This window comes from Delphinus delphis, chromosome 14 (assembly GCF_949987515.2).
Source record: "Delphinus delphis chromosome 14, mDelDel1.2, whole genome shotgun sequence".
Taxonomy (NCBI): Eukaryota; Metazoa; Chordata; class Mammalia; order Artiodactyla; family Delphinidae; genus Delphinus; species Delphinus delphis.
This window is the reverse complement of record NC_082696.1, coordinates 18,443,567-18,461,040: the sequence shown is the minus strand read 5'-3', so window position 1 is coordinate 18,461,040 and position 17,474 is coordinate 18,443,567. Positions and strand designations below refer to the sequence as shown.

Below are 17,474 nucleotides of genomic sequence, written 5' to 3'. Positions count from 1 at the left end.
AGCAAGAATTGATAAATAGTGAGTATTTATACCTTATGTGAAAACAATATCTATTCCATTTGTTATTTAAAATTATAGTGCTCCAAATGTATAGGTGAAATAGGTAAAGATGAAAAAAAATATTTTTAAATTATTGTACTCAAAATGAAAAAACGTGCTTTACTCAGGAGTCCAAAACTGGAGAAGCATCTCTATCAGGCAGTAGCAGCAGGGTGGAAATGCAACCAGTACTAGACCCAGGAATCCATAGTTGCTTCCTATAAGCATTCAAATTTATTCAAATTTATACATTTATTCAAAATTTTCAGGAAAGAACAGTCATATGTGGTATAGGAAAATCAATTCCAAAAGTTTAGCACACCTTATAGATTTTAATTTTTTTTTAAAAAGTTAATACATGTTCATTTCTAAATAAATTTGAACAATATAGATATATGTATGCCTGTATACATATGTACAGCTGCAATGTGTAGTCTATCTACTATGTCTGACAATTAATTTCTTTATTTAATTATAACCTCCCTGTGAAGTAGAATAATTATCATCCTGGATATTCAGGTTTAAAAAAAACAGTAAGGCTAAGGAGGAGATTATGTTACCGAAAGTTTTACAGTAAATTATAAAGCAGGGATGCGATCTTTTGCATCGTGTCTCAGGATCTTAAAACTAGTAACTAGTATGCGACATAAGCCCAGACATAATCATGATTCATAGTGTCATTCCTGATCATTTTTGCCAAAAGGAGGTCATAACTTATAAAGTATTCAGCAACTTTTTTTCACTCACCAATCATAGAAAACCTCGCACATCATTATGCATAAACGTCTTTAATACATTCATTCCTTGTTAACAACTTTTATCCATAACCGAAACTGTGCCACTAAGTGTAAAGTCATTAAATTGCAAAGAAAAATAGAGTTGCCATATGATCTAGCAATCCCATTCCTGGGCTAATACCCAGACAAAACTCTAATTCAAAAAGATACATGCACTCCTATGTTCATAGCAGCACTATTCACAACAGCCAAGACATGGAAACAACCATGTCCAGTGACAGATGAATGGATAAAGAGATGTGGTACATATATATATAATGGAACATTACTCAGCCATTTAATGAAATGACACCACTTGCAGCAAGATGGATGGAACTAGAGATTATCATACTAAGTGAAGTAAGTCAGAAAGAGAAAGACAAATACCATATGATATCACTTACATGTGGAATCTACGACACAAATGAACATATCTACGAAAACAAAAACAGACTTACAGATATAGAGAACAGACTTGTGGTTGCCAAGGGGGAAGGGGGTGGGGAGGAAAGGAATGGGAGGCTGGGATTAGCAGATGCAAACTATTATATATAGTATGGATAAACAACAAGGTCCTACTGTATAGCACAGGGAACTATATTCAATATCCTGTGATAAACCATAATGGAAAAGAATATGAAAAGAATATAATATATATATGCGTATAACTGTCACTTTGCTGTACAGCAGAAATTAAACACAATGCCATAAATCAACTATATTTCAATAAGAGTTTTTTAAAAATTCAAAAGAAATATGTATACTAATTTTAATGAGAAAAATTATGATTCCTTTCAACCTAACGTAAGATACCAAAACTATTTTCACAGAGAAAAACAGATTGACAATAAAACCAAGTTTATATTAGCAATAAAAAAGTTTGAGAGGACACAAAATCAGCTTTTCATAAATGAAGAAAACATAATAATGTCATGAAAGTTTACTGTGAGAAGGAATATATAGTGAACAGTGAGGCAGAAGAGAGGTGCAAGGAAGGCAGTCTAAGGAAGACACAGAGAGGTTACGTAATCAACTTTCAGCCAGGCATTCCATATCGTATGTTAAGTAAACTACCTTAAAGGACTGCAGAATCTTTATTTCCCTCTTCCTCTTCCGTCCTCTTTTATCACACCTATCCTTTGGTCCATGATTAAAGTTTTTCTCACTTGTCTTTCTATAACATTTACTTTGTCAATTTTTTTTTTTTTTTTTTTTGCGGTAAGCGGGCCTCTCACTGTTGTGGCCTCTCCCGTTGCGGAGCACAGGCCCCGGATGCGCAGGCTCAGCGGCCATGGCTCACGGGCCCAGCTGCTCCGCGGCATGTGGGATCTTCCCGAACCCGTGTCCCCTGCTCCGCGGCATGTGGGATCTTCCCGAACCCGTGTCCCTTGCATCGGCAGGTAGACTCTCAACCACTGCGCCACCAGGGAAGCCCTACTTTGTCAATTTTTGAGCTATTTGGGCACTCGTGGTTAACTTATAATTCAAAGTAGACTTGAAAGTAAAGGCTAAACACAAGAGTAGGTCAAAACATTTGGAAATAGGAATGCATGTGCATAAAAGCCAAAGTCATAGAAGTTGCTACTCTTTTATCCCTCTTGCTCTGTGTGCCTACAGAAAGGAAGATGTCCTGGGATTAGACAAATCTGACAACAATTCAAATGTGTCCTGCGTATGTATCTCCTCTGCACAGAAATTATTGTGTTGACTAAATTTTGAGCGTGTCCTTGTCTAAAATGATAAAGTCAAAATATTCTTTAGATTATGTTTCTTTTGTAGGTTTTTAGGTGAAAGCATTGTTATAAAAAAAAATAGTCACCCAAAAAGTGGTAATAATTTTCAAAAAGCATTATGGTGAAAAGTCAGTAATTGAACAATCATTTTGTGAAGTAAATCTATAGTTTTGGCAGCTTACAGAATTGTATATGACTAAATTCTGAATTGTTTAACTAGTCCCCATTAATGAATATTTCAGTTAGCACTTATTTCATACTATTACAGACAGTGTTGAAATGAGCATTCTTAAACTTAGTTCTTTCAGGATCTGTATAAGTATTCTTCTAATGTAGATTCCCTGACATGGAATTGCTGAATCGTAAGACAGACATATATAAAATTTTAACACGTCACATCAAATTACTTTCCACAAGGTTTAAGGTAATTTACATTCCCGCCAACAGTATGTGAACCTAATATCTATTTCTCTATAACTTTACTGGTACTGGAAATTATCAATTTTAACAAATTCTGTAGTTCTGATGGGTAAAATTTTTCACTAATTCGTAGTCAGTATAAGCATCATTATCAATTTGATTACCACTTTTATAAATATTCTGCAAGTGTCTTTTCTCCATTTTATTGTTTTGTTTTTGTTGTTGTTATCCATTTATTGGAGCTTACTTATACATTAGGGACATTAACATTTTGTTACTTACATTTCAGTTTGTTTAGATTTGACTTTGTCTATTGTATTCCTTAATACACAATAATTTCAACATATTTTGTAGTTAAATTTGTCATTTTTTTCCCTTTATGGCAGCTGAATTCCTTATCTTGCTTAAATAGGTTTCATACACCATTAGTTTATCACAAACAGTAGCCAAAATTTTTCTACCATGGTTACAATATGTAATTTATGTTAGCTCTATCTAAAAATTGTTTTATTAAGGTATGTGTGATAGACTTCATTAGTGCCCAACAATATCTGATTCTTCTCTCTTGTCTAGGCAACCAGGAAAACGGTACTTCCCAGCCTTCAGGCCGGTAAGAAGCGCTTTATGACTCACTGTGACAAATGGATGTGAGTCGATGTGATGTATGTCACTTCCATGCTGGAATAGAAAACTGGCACTCTGTGATTTCACATCCTTTGCTTCCCTTTTGGTAGCAAGTGTGGAAGCCATGTATTGAAATATCAGAGCCATAAGACCCAAGCAGCTTGGGTCTATGAGTCGTGTGTGGAAGAAGATAGTTATAGAGTTTCACCTGACCTGCAGTGCATTTTGCATGAGCAAGAAATAAACACTTTGTGTTAATCACTGAAACTTTATGGGTGTGTTTTACTACTGTTATATTACTAACATAAGCTCAACGTATCATGACTAACAGAATATGATACAATGCGACTCCAAAATGAACAGATGATAGAAGATTCATAGATAGGTAGATAGATAGATAGATAGATGATAGATAGAATTTTCCTCCAAATTAAGAGATAGTTAAACCCAAATCAATATATCACAAATGTAATGTTGAACAAAAGAATGAAGATATAACAGAATGAATATTAAGTGATTTCATTAATATAAAGTTTGAAAACAAAACTAAACTACAGTGTTAGAACAGTGGTTACCTTTAGGAAGGGGAGAGTTTGTCAGGGGACAAGAGAAGAGATTGTGAGATGATAGTATTAATATATTTTTGACATAAGTGATGGTTACATGAGTGTTATCCTATGTTCAGCATGGTTTTAAAACTGGATTTATATGGCATCTTTATTAAATATTCCACAAAATGATTTTTTCACTCGGATGCTGTATGTATGCCAATACACATACATTTAGATTTAGTTCATCCAAAGTTTTGTTCTCAAAAATTTTAAAATATTTTATGGCTTTTTGCAGACTTAAGTATTATAGACCAAGTAAAATGCACTTTCCAAGTTTTTTTCTTCACTACGGTCTTTCATATTATGGAAAAAAATGGCACAACTATAGGACAAAATTGCTCTCTTTTCCTTAAAACAGAAGCACAAACACACTTGTATTTCTGTCACTATTGTTCCTGATATAGTCTCACTCACCCATATTAATTATCATTTTAATCAACTGACTTCCTTTTCCTAAAGAAACCCAGGGGCTATATAACTGAAGATTATCTGTCACACATCAACATTTTAACAAACTAAAAAAACTCATGAATACACACAGCTCAACTTTTCCTGACATACTTAAACAGTTTTTCTATACTTGCTGCATTGTCTAGAATTATTTCCCCTGGGCTGACTTTTTCTTGTAGTAATAAATATTATACAGCCTTCAATAACTATTTCAGTAAGAGACCACAGTTGTAAACTTTCTCAGTCCATTTATCACCTCTGGAAGAGTCTGACCACAAAGGGAACTCTGAGTAGACAGTTAAATTCCTGTATCATTTTAAAGATCACTGACTTTTGGCATCCATTTTTGCTCATAGGTGGCTTGGCTCAGGTACTGGTTGTGTTACTATATTTTTCTTCCCATCATGCATCTTGGACAAGTCACAGCCCTTGACAGTGAACTGGCTCATTTCTCAGTCTCCTTCCATTGGAGGGAGAACACTACCTTAGCTCCCAACTGTACACCCTGACCCTGGCTCTGGTTCTTTCCTGTCTGTGGAGTGGGTTTGGTCTCCATCACTCTACAGAAGTCAAATGCCTATTTCTGTTCCTGGAAGCTGATACATGCATAGATTCAGCTCTAGTTTCTACTGTGTGTTTCTGTTCTTTTATTTTCCCAAAAAGAATTTAAAATTTGAGTGGGCCACAACCTTCTTATTAAAAAAAAAACAAAACCTTTATCTGTCATTTTCTAATTATTTTTTCCTGGGAGGGATAGTGGGGGGTGTCTGGGGGGTGCAGTGGAATTTAGCTTAATGCAGCTAAAAAGTAAATGTTAAACACCATCTTGACTAGAAAATACCCAGAAGCTTATGACTAAGAACTTCCCACAGTGCCAGAAATAAATTCACGCTAAGCGAATAGATACTTCATTTTGTGAAGCTAAAATTCCAACACCATCCCAGAACCTACACCAGAGCTCTCCTGACGGCGTTAGATTCAAACTCGCTTTCCTGCCATGTTGTTTTCCCCTTTCAGACTTTTGTAGGGTTTGATTACCTGAGATGGACAGTTAACAACGGTAGCTTACTAAAGATTGTTGAGTTTTCTTTTTATAAACAAAAAACTGCTAATTGGTATAATGTTCTACAGCTAATTTTGCAGCTTATTTGGAAAATGTTCATAAATTACACATTTCACCCCGTATATTTTGCAAGTAGTTGAAGTTTTAGGGCACAAATAAAAAACATTCTTCTTTGCCCTTCTTGAATACTGAAGTAATTTGGGAAAAGAGACAAGAATCATGAGAGCAGTTTATTGAAGAGAGGACTGAATTGGAATCATAGATTGATCTATATCTGCAATCAAATTACCTAAAACATCGAATCCCCACTGAGCTTGCCAAACCCAAGTCTCAGATACCCCCCTGCCATGGAAGAGTGTGTCCTGGTAATCATAGAATTGGCTGCAGAGTCTGTGGGCATCTTGAAGACAGGACACACACTGACCTTGACACACTTACCTCTGATGAGAAAGCCCAGCCTTGACTGAGGTACCCACACTCCACTCCTTCTCTCAAACTCACCAACCAGCTCAGTCCATCTTCCCCAAGGGAAGAGAATACAGCGGGTGGGGAGAAAGGGGGTGGAAGGAAAGAAATCTAGGTTGAGTGTCCTCAGAAGCAGATCCTGAGGCAGAATTTGAGTACAAACAATTAATGCTTCCCGGAAAATGATGGAAGGAAACACTGGCAGTGGAGTGAGAAAGTGAGACCTAACAGGGAAGGAAGCCAATGTAGGGCATCAGTGGGCAGGTTACTCCTGTGGACGTGGGGGCTCCATCCCACTGGGGACCCTGAGATACTGAGTAGAGCACGTCTTCAAGTTGTCCCACCCATGAGCACAAGCAGCTGAGGTCATCCCATCAACCCTTTCCGTCATTAGAGGAGAGCTCTGCTGGAGGCGATAACTCCTCAGTCGTTCTTGGGTACCCCATTCAGGTAAGCAGGCTCCTGGGACCAGAGGAAGCCCTCAGGTGCAGAAAAAAAGCAGTAGTATTGACACTGATGGGAACAGGAGGTCTTACGGGGATGTGGGTGGGGTACTGACGGTTTCGTCCATGCACAAGCAGCTCCCCCTGGTAATTCTCAAAAGGTGAACTTCCTACTTAAGGGGCCGTGACAGTGCAACAAGATCATAAGTACGACTCACAATTTCTGTGGGTCAGAAATTTGGGAGCAATTTCTCTGGGTGATTCCAGCTCAGGCTGCCTCACGAGGTTGCAGTCAAGATGTTGGTTCGGGCTGCAGCACGTGAAGGCTTGACTCGGGATGGAGGAGCCATGTTCAGGGCGGCTCGCTCAGGTGGCTGTTGTCAGGTAGTTTAGATCCTTGCCACGTGGACCTCTCTGGAGGGTTGTGTGAGTGTCCTCACAATATAGAAGCGGGTTTCCCCGAGCAAGTGATCCAAGGAAGAAAAAGAAGGCAAGCAGGAAGCCACAATGCCTACTTATGACCTTATCTTGGAATTCTCACATCATCACTTCTTTTTATTCTATTTTCTAGAAACAAGTCAATAAGTCCAGCCCACTCCCAAGGGTAAGGGAATTAGGTTCCACTTCTCAAAGGGAGGAGTATACAAGAGTTTATAGATATATTTTTAAACTGCAAGAGGCCCCAAGCATCCCTATACTCTAAAGTGAGGTGCTAGACCTCACTTGCAACTTTTATAAGAGATTACAATGGAAAGGTCCAGAGAAAATATTTGGAGCTTGTTGTTATGTTCCATAAGTCCTCCCAACATGGGAAAAGGGATGAACGCCCCTGTGTTTTAAGCCCAAGTGAAAAGAGTTTTATGGAGACTTTTAGGAGAGCTTGACACGTGTGTCCTGGAATATAAAATCTAAATTCTGAGATACAAAAGGGACCTCGGACTTTCACAAGTGTTATAACAAAACTAAGGCACTATAATTTTGCAGATATACGACATTCTATAGTTGCCAAAGTCTGGTGTCTACTTTAGAACAGAAAACTTTCTCATGCTCACAGATGATGTCTAGGTGTTACGATACTTAGTTTCTATTCCAATTGCTTTCTTATACTTCAGGTGTGACTTTGGCTAACCTTCCCCTATTGTACCAGCCACTCAGGATTATAGTTACTGTAATAAAAACTGAAAAAAAATCTATTAAAGCTACTTGAATGTACTATTAAAAATAAGAGTTTGTTCTTAAAAAAAAAAAAAAATCTGAGCTATGCTTGAAAAGACTAAAGCCAGAGGCAGTGTGCATAAGCCCCAGGGAGCAGAACGAGGGGCTCAAGCCTCAATCAGAGCTAGCTTCCCTTCCCTGAAGCAGGGCAAAGTACTCAACTGCGACTCCAGGGACAGAGCCGGAAGGCACAGCTGACTGCCAGATGACAGGTGACAGGCATTTCCCATTTCTAGGGAGTTCCGGTCAAGGTCTCCAGAGGGAGGATCTCCAAAGACTCCCAAACAAACATCCCCCAAGAGAGCTTCAAACATCTAGTGGTGGCCAGAGGTCACCAGACTAGATGACAACTGTACCAGCTTCTAACCCTTCACCCCTAGCCCCATTGATCTATCTCCAATCTCAGTGGACTCTAAATGACAGCAACTAGCAAGTGAGAGGGCTCCCAGGCTCTCACTCGCCCCTCTGGTCTCCCAGGCCTGGGTGAGGCCCAAACTGGTGGAAGGAAGATGCTTTAAGTTGTCCGAATGTTCAGAGTTTGTATTATACCGTGGACTGGAACTATGTCATGATTAGACTGGACAAGGCTCTTGAATGCCAAACCAGGGAATGTTTGTTAGTGTTCAAGACCTCACCAAAGCCCCCCCCCCGCCACACCCCAGGATAGAAGAACTTTTTCCTTCCACTTTTACCTAAAAGTTTCCACATTCACCTAAAAACTCCGTTGCATTAAATAAATCAGTTGTATTTGGAATGTTAGCTGGGAGAGAACCGATTCCTTAGAGTTATGAAGCAGATCATTCTGAACTGACTCATAAAGACACATTGCTTTGCCCCAACCATTAAGAGAAACTCTATGTTATTAATTCTAGTTTGACTATGGAGAAGCTGAAAATGAGAAAGGAAATAGTCTTGGTTGTGTAGGAAAATTGGTCAGCTGCCAGCCCGGAGATACAGTTCCGGAGGGCCAAGCTCATCCTACCAGAGACCGATTTTCCTTCTTAAAAAATTGGCTCTTCTCAGCCATGCAACTGCCCCACCCTTCACTGCCTGAATTTCAGCCATTTACAATCCCACTGAATTTTAATTCCATCCTTCACTTTTCTGTCGGTTCCCCGATTGCTTGCACTCACTTGAGAAGCCAAGTCCACTCCCACATATATGGGAAATTAGAAACTTTCCAGAACAGGTCTGAGAAAGATACTGCTCCTGGTCTCAAGAAGGCCACTGTCTAGTTCAGGTGGGAGACTGGACTTGCCTAGCCTCCCCGAATGTGTATTCTTGCCCCTGCAAGAATCCCATCTCTTTGATGGGTTTGTGTACTGCCCCCCAAACACCCCTTGGTCCTGTGTTTCCACCACCCCGAGCACCCCAAGTTCCATGTGCTCTGTGGGCTCAGCAAGGGCTTCTGGCCGACTGACTCCCTGAAATGCAGGCAGCAGCATCCTCATCTTTTGTTAATTAGTTATGAGACATCAAATTCTTCCCCTGTCTCCCACTGTGTCCTGGTCCTGTCCTACTGCCCTTACCCTCCAAGGGGAAAGGGAGGATTTTACCAGACCAGGACCAACAGTAAACACTTTTGGGCTTTTTCCCTTCAGCGTTAGCTACCTGACCCATCTCTTTAAGCCCGTCTTTGCAGCCTTCCACACCTGGTTTTGGGACTGCCTTTATTGTACGGTCTACTATCAATATAATTCATTAATCACAGCATTTTAGCATATTGGTCATAAAGTCGGCCCTTCTCAGACGTCATTCATTCATCCATTCACTCATTCATTCATCAAACGCTTCTGAGTTCCTATTTTGTATAAGGTCATGTCCTACAAGCTGGGAAGTTAAGGCTGGGGCAGTGGCTCCAAGCCTTAGCTGGTCCTTGTAGTCAGTTGAGGATCTTAAAACAAAACTACAGATGCCCTGGCTCCACTCCCCAGAGATTCTGATTCAAGTATTCCAGGGTCTGAGCATCAGTGATTTTTAAAAGCTCCCTGGGTGATTCTAAAGTACAGCCAGGACTGAGAACCGTGAGAAAACAAGAGCATAAATAACGTGGACCAAAATTAAATGGCAAGGATTCCGTAAAAGATCCAGATGGTACTCTGGGGACCCATGTCCTTCCCTGAAGGAACACTGTCGGTCCCGCGATCTCTGCTCAACCCAGCCACACTTTAGCCACAGCTCGAGCGAGAGATGTGTCACATCCATCGCAAGCTGAGCAAAGGGAAGATGACAGTATCATTAACTTTTTCTCAGCTGAACAATAGCGATGCCACCTTCCTCTAGTGAAAGTGCACGGTGGTATGGGAAATTTTGTACTGCTAGGCCCACCCAAGTTCTGGGGTCATAAAACTAAAAGACGATTTAGAGGCAAGACTGAATACCTCTGATATTCTTATGGCCAGGTGAGGGCAACAGCTTACACTTCTAGGGAGATCACTGCGATCGACAGAAGTGACAAGCAGTTTGTCGCGATTGGAGAAAAGGGAAAGAAAGATATGAAGCGGAGTTAAAGGCAAGAGAAGAAATGGGACCTAATGAAACTTAAAAGCTTTTGCACAGCAAAGGAAACCATAAACAAGACCAAAAGACAACCCTCAGAATGGGAGAAAATACGTGCAAATGAAGCAACTGACAAAGGATTAATCTCCAAAACATACAAGCAATTCATGCAGCTCAATATCAAAAAAACAAACAACCCAATCCAAAAATGGGCAGAAGACCTCAATAGACATTTCTCCAAAGAAGATATACAGACTGCCAACAAACACATGAAAAGATGCTCAACATCACTAACCATTAGAGAAATGCAAATCAAAACTACAATGAGATATCATCTCACACCGGTCAGAATGGCCATCATCAAAAAATCTAGAAACAATAAATGCTGGAGAGGGTGTGGAAAAAAGGGAACACTCTTGCACTGTTGGTGGGAATGTAAATTGATACAACCACTATGGAGAACAGTATGGAGGTGCCTTAAAAAACTAAAAATAGAACTACCATATGACCCAGCAATCCCACTACTGGGCATATACCCTGAGAAAACCATAATTCAAAAAGAGTCATGTACCAAGATGTTCATTGCTGCTCTATTTACAATAGCCAGGACATGGAAGCAACCTAAGTGTCCATCAACAGATGAATGGATAAAGAAGATGTGGCACATATATACAATGGAATATTACTCAGCTATAAAAAGGAATGAAACTGAGTTATTTGTAGTGAGGTGGATGGACCTAGAGACTGTCATACAGAGTGAAGTAAGTCAGAAAGAGAAAAACAAATACCGTATGCTAACACATATATATGGAATCTAACGGAAAAAAATGGTTCTGAAGAACCTAGGGGCAGGACAGGAATAAAGACGCAGACATAGAGAATGGACTTGAGGACACAGGGAGGGGAAGTGTAAGCTGGGACGAAGTGAGAGAGTGGCATGGACATATATACACTACCAAACGTAAAATAGATAGCTAGTGGGAAGCAGCCGCATAGCACAGGGAGATCAGCTCGGTGCTTTGTGACGACCGAGAGGGGTGGAATAGGGAGGGTGGGAGAGAGGGAGACGCAAGAGGGAAGAGATATGGGAACATGTGTATATGTATAGCTGATTCACTTTGTTATAAAGCAGAAACTAACACACCACTGTAAAGCAATTATACTCTAATAAAGATGTTAAAAAAAAAAAAAAAGGCAAGAGAAGGCTGTAATCTCGCCCCCTCAGGTTCCCCCAGACACTAAGAAATCCTGCCTGACCCATTCTCTGCTCTGTCAGAGGGAGGCCTGGCCCGTCCATCCCTCAGTGTACAGGCTTAAGGCAAGAACCCGAGCCACATGGGGAAACTACTGAGAATGACCCCTTCCTCCCACGGAAGCTCTCTACTGACAAATGCTCCAGTGGATGCTTTGTGCTGCGGGGTGAAGGTTCATTGCTTCTCTTTCTCTGCAGAAAATTCCCTTCTCGTGCACAGTGAGAAAATACTAAAGGTGGAGAAAGCCTGGGGCAAGGAGATGTCAGCGAGAGAGACGTTTTCCTGTCTGTCCATCAGGTGGCGCCTCCGACAAAGCGCGGGCAGGAGGCAGCCCCGGGATGATTACGCAACGCCGAGAGCGCACGGTCAGGCCGGGTGACCACCCCGCCTGCCGGTGCTCACAGTCCGGAGAGAGAGGCGCATTTGGGGCCCAAGCCTCCCATTTCCCCAGAGGGGAGATGGGCTCTCAGGACTCTTCCTCCTTCCCGTGAAACCCTGGAAACGGCTCAGTAGCTCTTCTTGTTGACTGGGTGCTGCGTACAGATGTCAGCTGCCTGTGAACCGGTGACGCTAGCTCAGTGCTCCTGTTTGTTTTCCAAAGAGGGCTGTCCTGATTTTTCTTTTCTTTTCTTTTTTTTTTTTTTTAGACCAAACGATAATAGTTATAATAGGCACCTTTCCCTGAGCAGCTCCTATGTGCCCTCACCGTGCACTGTGCAGCAATTTCCTGCTCTGCGTTTTCTATCCCCTCATCCTGCAGCCAGGGGTCCGACCAGCGCCTTACTTCATGCCTCGGCTGCTGCGTTAAATACAGCTTGTTTTTAAAAGGGCGAGAGGGAGGAAGGAAATATATCCCTTCCCAAATGTACTGATCAGGGAGCTTGAGTTTCGAGAAGGAACAGGAAACTGAATAGCGTTTGATTTCCCTCTTTTGAAATCGGCTGCATCTTGCTGCTATCTTACCATTTAAGGTGTGTGTGTGTTTGTGTGTGTGTTTGTATGCGTGTATTTTGTTTTTAACTTCCCTCCGATGTGTCCACTATCTTTTCTGATACCGTATTCTAAAGAAAGGTACTGGTTAAAAGGGAGAGAAAGGTATTGTGTAGTTCCTTCTGGTCGGGAACTAGAACTAACTTTTTGACCTCTTTCCTTTCTTAATTATGTCATAAAGGAAAACCATGAAATTACTTTTAAAAGAAAAATACGTAAGAGGTCAAAACTAAGCTTACTTTGTTGAAAACATGTTAATTGTAGAAAATTTGGAAAATATAGATCTAGAAATAAAGGGAATAAAATTCACCCATAATCACTTAACCTAGAGATAAATGCTGTCATTTAATTTAATATGTGAACTAATGACCTTTTTTCCTAACGTTGTATATGCTATCCTACAAAGCATTATGACATTAAACGTAACTGTTAAAAATCTATTGTTTTCCTCATTTAATATATTGTGATCATTTTAATATGTGCATAATATTCTTTATCATATATAAATATAGCACAATATATTCAGTTAATCCCATAGGGATCAACATTAAAGCTATTTCCATTTTTTATAATAGTACATATCACTGGGATAATAATCTTTATATACATTTGTATTTCCTTAGGAAAAATCCTAGAAGAGAAATTGAAGGTCAGTGGATATTTTAAGATACTCAGTGTGTTTGCAAATGCCCTTCTGGAAACGTGGTGCCAATTTGTATTTTCACCATTATGAGCCAACACGGGTGTCGCTCCTTTTTGTATGCTTTGCCAGTTTTACAGGTTACAGGTAGTATATCATTGTTTTTCTAATTTGTATTCCTCTGCCACTTTCTTTTGAACTTCTCAGATTTCCTTTAAGGACCTTTCCAACAGGCTTAGATTCTGATGGAAGCAATAAAAGATAAGAATGTGTAGCAGCCAAAGAAACAAGGAACATGCAGTGGGAGACACTGGCATTTAAGACATCTGAGACTTGAGGGAACAATGACCTTGAATGCTTTTATAGAGCCTCAGGACACTTAGTGGGAAAGATTCACAGCCAAGAAAATCAGAGAGGGATTGTGCCTGGGGATACAGGTTGGGATAATTCTTAAATTTGATTATTCAACTTTAATAACTAAAAACCCACTGTGGTCAGAAAGACTAAACACAAGAATTCTGGTGATTTTTGCTTCTAAGCTGCCTCACAATAAGGCAAGATTGTAGCAGTGGGGAAAGCGATGACCTTTGAGAAGTCTTTCTGCACCTTGAGACTCAGATTTTATAACTGGTTTGTACACCCAGGTATACTCGTGTCATCTTGTGGTGTGCATAGCTGGGTGTGCATGTCTTCATAGATCTCATCCCTCCTTATTTTAACTGAGTGTGAAAGAGACAGGAGCCCGTGCTAGGAAAGAGAGGAACAATTAAGAAATAGCTCTGCTTTGGGGAAGCAAGCTAATTTACTGAACCACTGATTTACACTGAAAAACAGTTTGCCCAAAACAATTTGCCAAATGCCCAATTTGCAAAATTTGGGGGAATGTTTAAAAAGTTTTAGTTTCATCATCGTCCTGTGCTTTCCCTTGCCCCGTCTCAGAGGTTTGCCCAGGCTCCTTTGTTAGAGAGGCAGGGTCAAGTTCAGAGGCAGGAGCGAGGAGAGGCAGAGGTAGCGGCAGGAACTATACTAAAACTTATAAACAAAACCCTCATGAGTCAGGAAATTGGTCATTCATGAAGTTAATTTTAGTAAACTGGCTTTCAACAAATTGGCCCAGAGCCCTGCTTTAGCACCTTCTTCTGGAAATAACTCCTTTTCCTTCTCCAGTCCAAAGCTGTACTTCACCTAGACCTTCAGATTGTGCCATTCCTAAGTAAAACACCAACACTCACTACTTGCTATGGGACTTAAAGATTTAACTGTTAGCTGCCTAAATGTTAACGTGGAATCCTAGAGGATCTTTAATAATATTTAATAACACATTCAAAGTCCACAAGATGATGGTGATTTGGAAATAACTTCTCTCACCTATTCCAACCTGCCCTCTAGCTCTGTCCATGGTCATAGGGCATTCGTGAGCCCCATTTTTGGATAGAGAACACCCCCAATCTTCGACCTGCATACCCTTTCCCGCAGCCCCTTTACAGCCTTTCAAAAACAAATGAGTAAATAGCAATCACGGCTGTCTCCACTTACCTCTGCCCCTGGGTGAGTTACTAGGTGTGTGATCCACTGCTGGACAGAGGCCTTTGAAAGCTGGGAGATTGGCACAGAAGGCGGGTCCCTTGAAGTGATCTGGCCTATAGAGCAGAGACAGAGGAATAAGCAGATATTTTGCACTAAGATGAGCTTCCTGCCAGTTTTCTCATGAATTTTTCCTAAAATAGAAGTGCATCTACTTTTCAGCCTGATTACATTTTAAAAGCCCTCTTCTACCATCATAGCTTGATAGATGCTAGACTCTACGGAAGATTAAAGATGACAGGGATGGTGAGTAGGGTGAATCTCAGATAAAAGCTGTCCCCACACACATTGGGGCATAGCAAATATTGGTTACACCCACATTTTTGCAGTGCAACATTATGGTCTCCGTTTGGGAAATGTAAAGTTGGTTAAAGTTACAGTGTTCAGAGGCATAAAAATATATGTGTAAAAACTTCAATAAAAAGTGTTATGTGTAGGGTGTGAAAATGGTCATGAACTTGATTGGGATGCCAAGGATGTTGGCAGACGTGGCAGAAGAAGCAAGTGAGTTGCGTGCCAAAATGATTAAGGAAGATGGAAGAGTGAACTGAAAAAGTGTCAAGGGTGCATTAATGTATGGACTGAAGTGTAAGAGGAGATATAATTGACTAATGGATGCAGGACACTTTCATCTGTCATGTTGGAAATCTAGCAGGTGCCTATTTAAAGTCAACCCTATAGCATTCTAGAGCTGGGGATAATTTATCTGCAGGTTCATACCAGATTTGCTCTGGACCAAGCATGAAAACATAGTAAATATGTAGCCTTTTATAGAATCTTATCGCTCTAGATACAGGTATAGGTAGATATTTGTGAATTGAGGCAGATCATAACATAATAAAGAGTAAACTATTTGTGTTTTTTCTTTTTTGATCCTCATTCTGCCCAACAGAGGGACCAATTTCATACTTTACAAAAGGCAGTGTCACCTCAGATCTATGAACCATTTTATTTCAAACACAACTTACTATGACAATTCTGTCTACTGCTTGGTTGGGAAAAGGCCTTTCCATATCTCACTCACTGCAGAACAATCCGATTTTCTTATAATATCCATCTGGTCTTTATATCTATCTCTTGAAATCTTAGGGCTGTTAGAATTAGATCAGAAATAATCCATGTAGAATGGAGCTGAGATTCATGTCACTGACAACTAGAAAGAGAGAGAGAAGCTAATAGCATCACAGGGACAGAATGGACTCCCTTACAGATCTCTGGAAGTCTAGCACCTTATGTTTCCTGAACCATTCACTGCAAGGCTAACTCTGAGGTCCTGGATGGCAGTCACCTTCAGCCTGAGCAGCAGGGCTCCTGACCATCTCTGATATAGGCCACGTGGCTAGTCTCTCTTTGGAATCACCAGAATAGCTGGATTGGTTACACTGTGTCATTTCAGAACACCCACCTCAACCCTCACCCTGTTTATTTATTGACACTAGGGATTCTTTTTTTTTTATTTAAATTTTTTATTCAATTTATTTAAACTGAAAAAAAAAATTCACCCATTTGTCTCACTTCCCACCCTTCACTTTTGGCAACCACCAGTCTGTCCTCTGTATCTATGACCTTTGGTGTCTTTGCGTTTTTCTGTTTGTTTACTGTTTTAGATTCTACACATAAGAGAGATCATACAGTATTTGCCTTCGGCTGACTTATTTCACTTAGCATAATATAATACACTCTAGATCCATCCATGTTGCCCCAAATGGCAAGATTTACTTTTTAATGGTTGAATAATATTCCATTGTGAATATATATATATATATATATATATATCCCATATCTTCTTTATCCACTCATTTATCGATGAACACTCAGGTAGCTTCCATGTCTTGGAAGCAACGAACATGGGGGTACATATATCTTTTTAAGTTAGTGTTTCCATTTTCTTTAGGTAAATACCGAAAAGTGGAATTCGCGGATCTTATTGGAGTTCTATATATTTTTAATTTTTTGAGGATTCTCACTAATGTTTTCCATAGTGGCTGCACTAGTATGCATTCCCACCTATAATGCACAAGGGTTTCTTCTTCTCTACAACCTCTCCAACACTTGTCATTTCTTGTCTTTTTGATAACAGCCATTCTAACAGGTGTGAGGTGATATCCCATGGTGGTTTTGATTTGTATTTCTCTGATGATTAGTGATGTTGAGAATCCTTTTATGTACCCATTGGCCATCTGTATGTCTTCTTTGGACAAATGTCTATTCAGATCTTCTGCCCATTTTTTTTAATCAGATTGTTTGGCATTTTTTTGCTATTGAACTGTGTAAGGGTTTTTGTTTTGTTTTGTTTTTTAATATATTTGGGATATTAGTCCTAAATAGATATATGATTCACAATAATTTTCTCCCATTCATTAGTTGCCTTTTCATTTTGTTAATGGTTTCCTTTACTGTGCAGAAGCTCTTTAGTTTGATGTACTTCCACTTGTTTATTTTTGCTTTTGTTGTTTTTGCTTTTGCTGTTAGATTCAAAAAATCATCACCAAGACCTGTGTCTAAGAGTTTACAACCTATGTTTTCTTCTAGAAGTTTTATGGTTTCAGGTCTTACATTCAAGTCTTTAATCCATTTTGAGTAAATTTTTCTGTATGGTATAAAATACTGGTTCAGTTTCATTCTATTGCATGTGACTGTCCATTCTTCCCAACACCATTTATTGAAGA

The 17,474-nt window shown here is 39.9% G+C and overlaps 1 long non-coding RNA gene across 4 annotated transcripts in view; it reads right to left on the bottom strand.

Moving 5' to 3' along the window:
- Window positions 1-17,474, bottom strand: part of LOC132436865 (uncharacterized) — a 385,752-nt gene that overhangs the window by 103,949 nt on the left and 264,329 nt on the right. For all 4 annotated transcript variants that reach the window (XR_009521899.1, XR_011246707.1, XR_009521900.1 and 1 more), the window contains exon 4: window positions 14,758-14,861. This is a non-coding gene — a long non-coding RNA (uncharacterized lncRNA). The remainder of the gene's footprint in view (window positions 1-14,757; window positions 14,862-17,474) is intronic.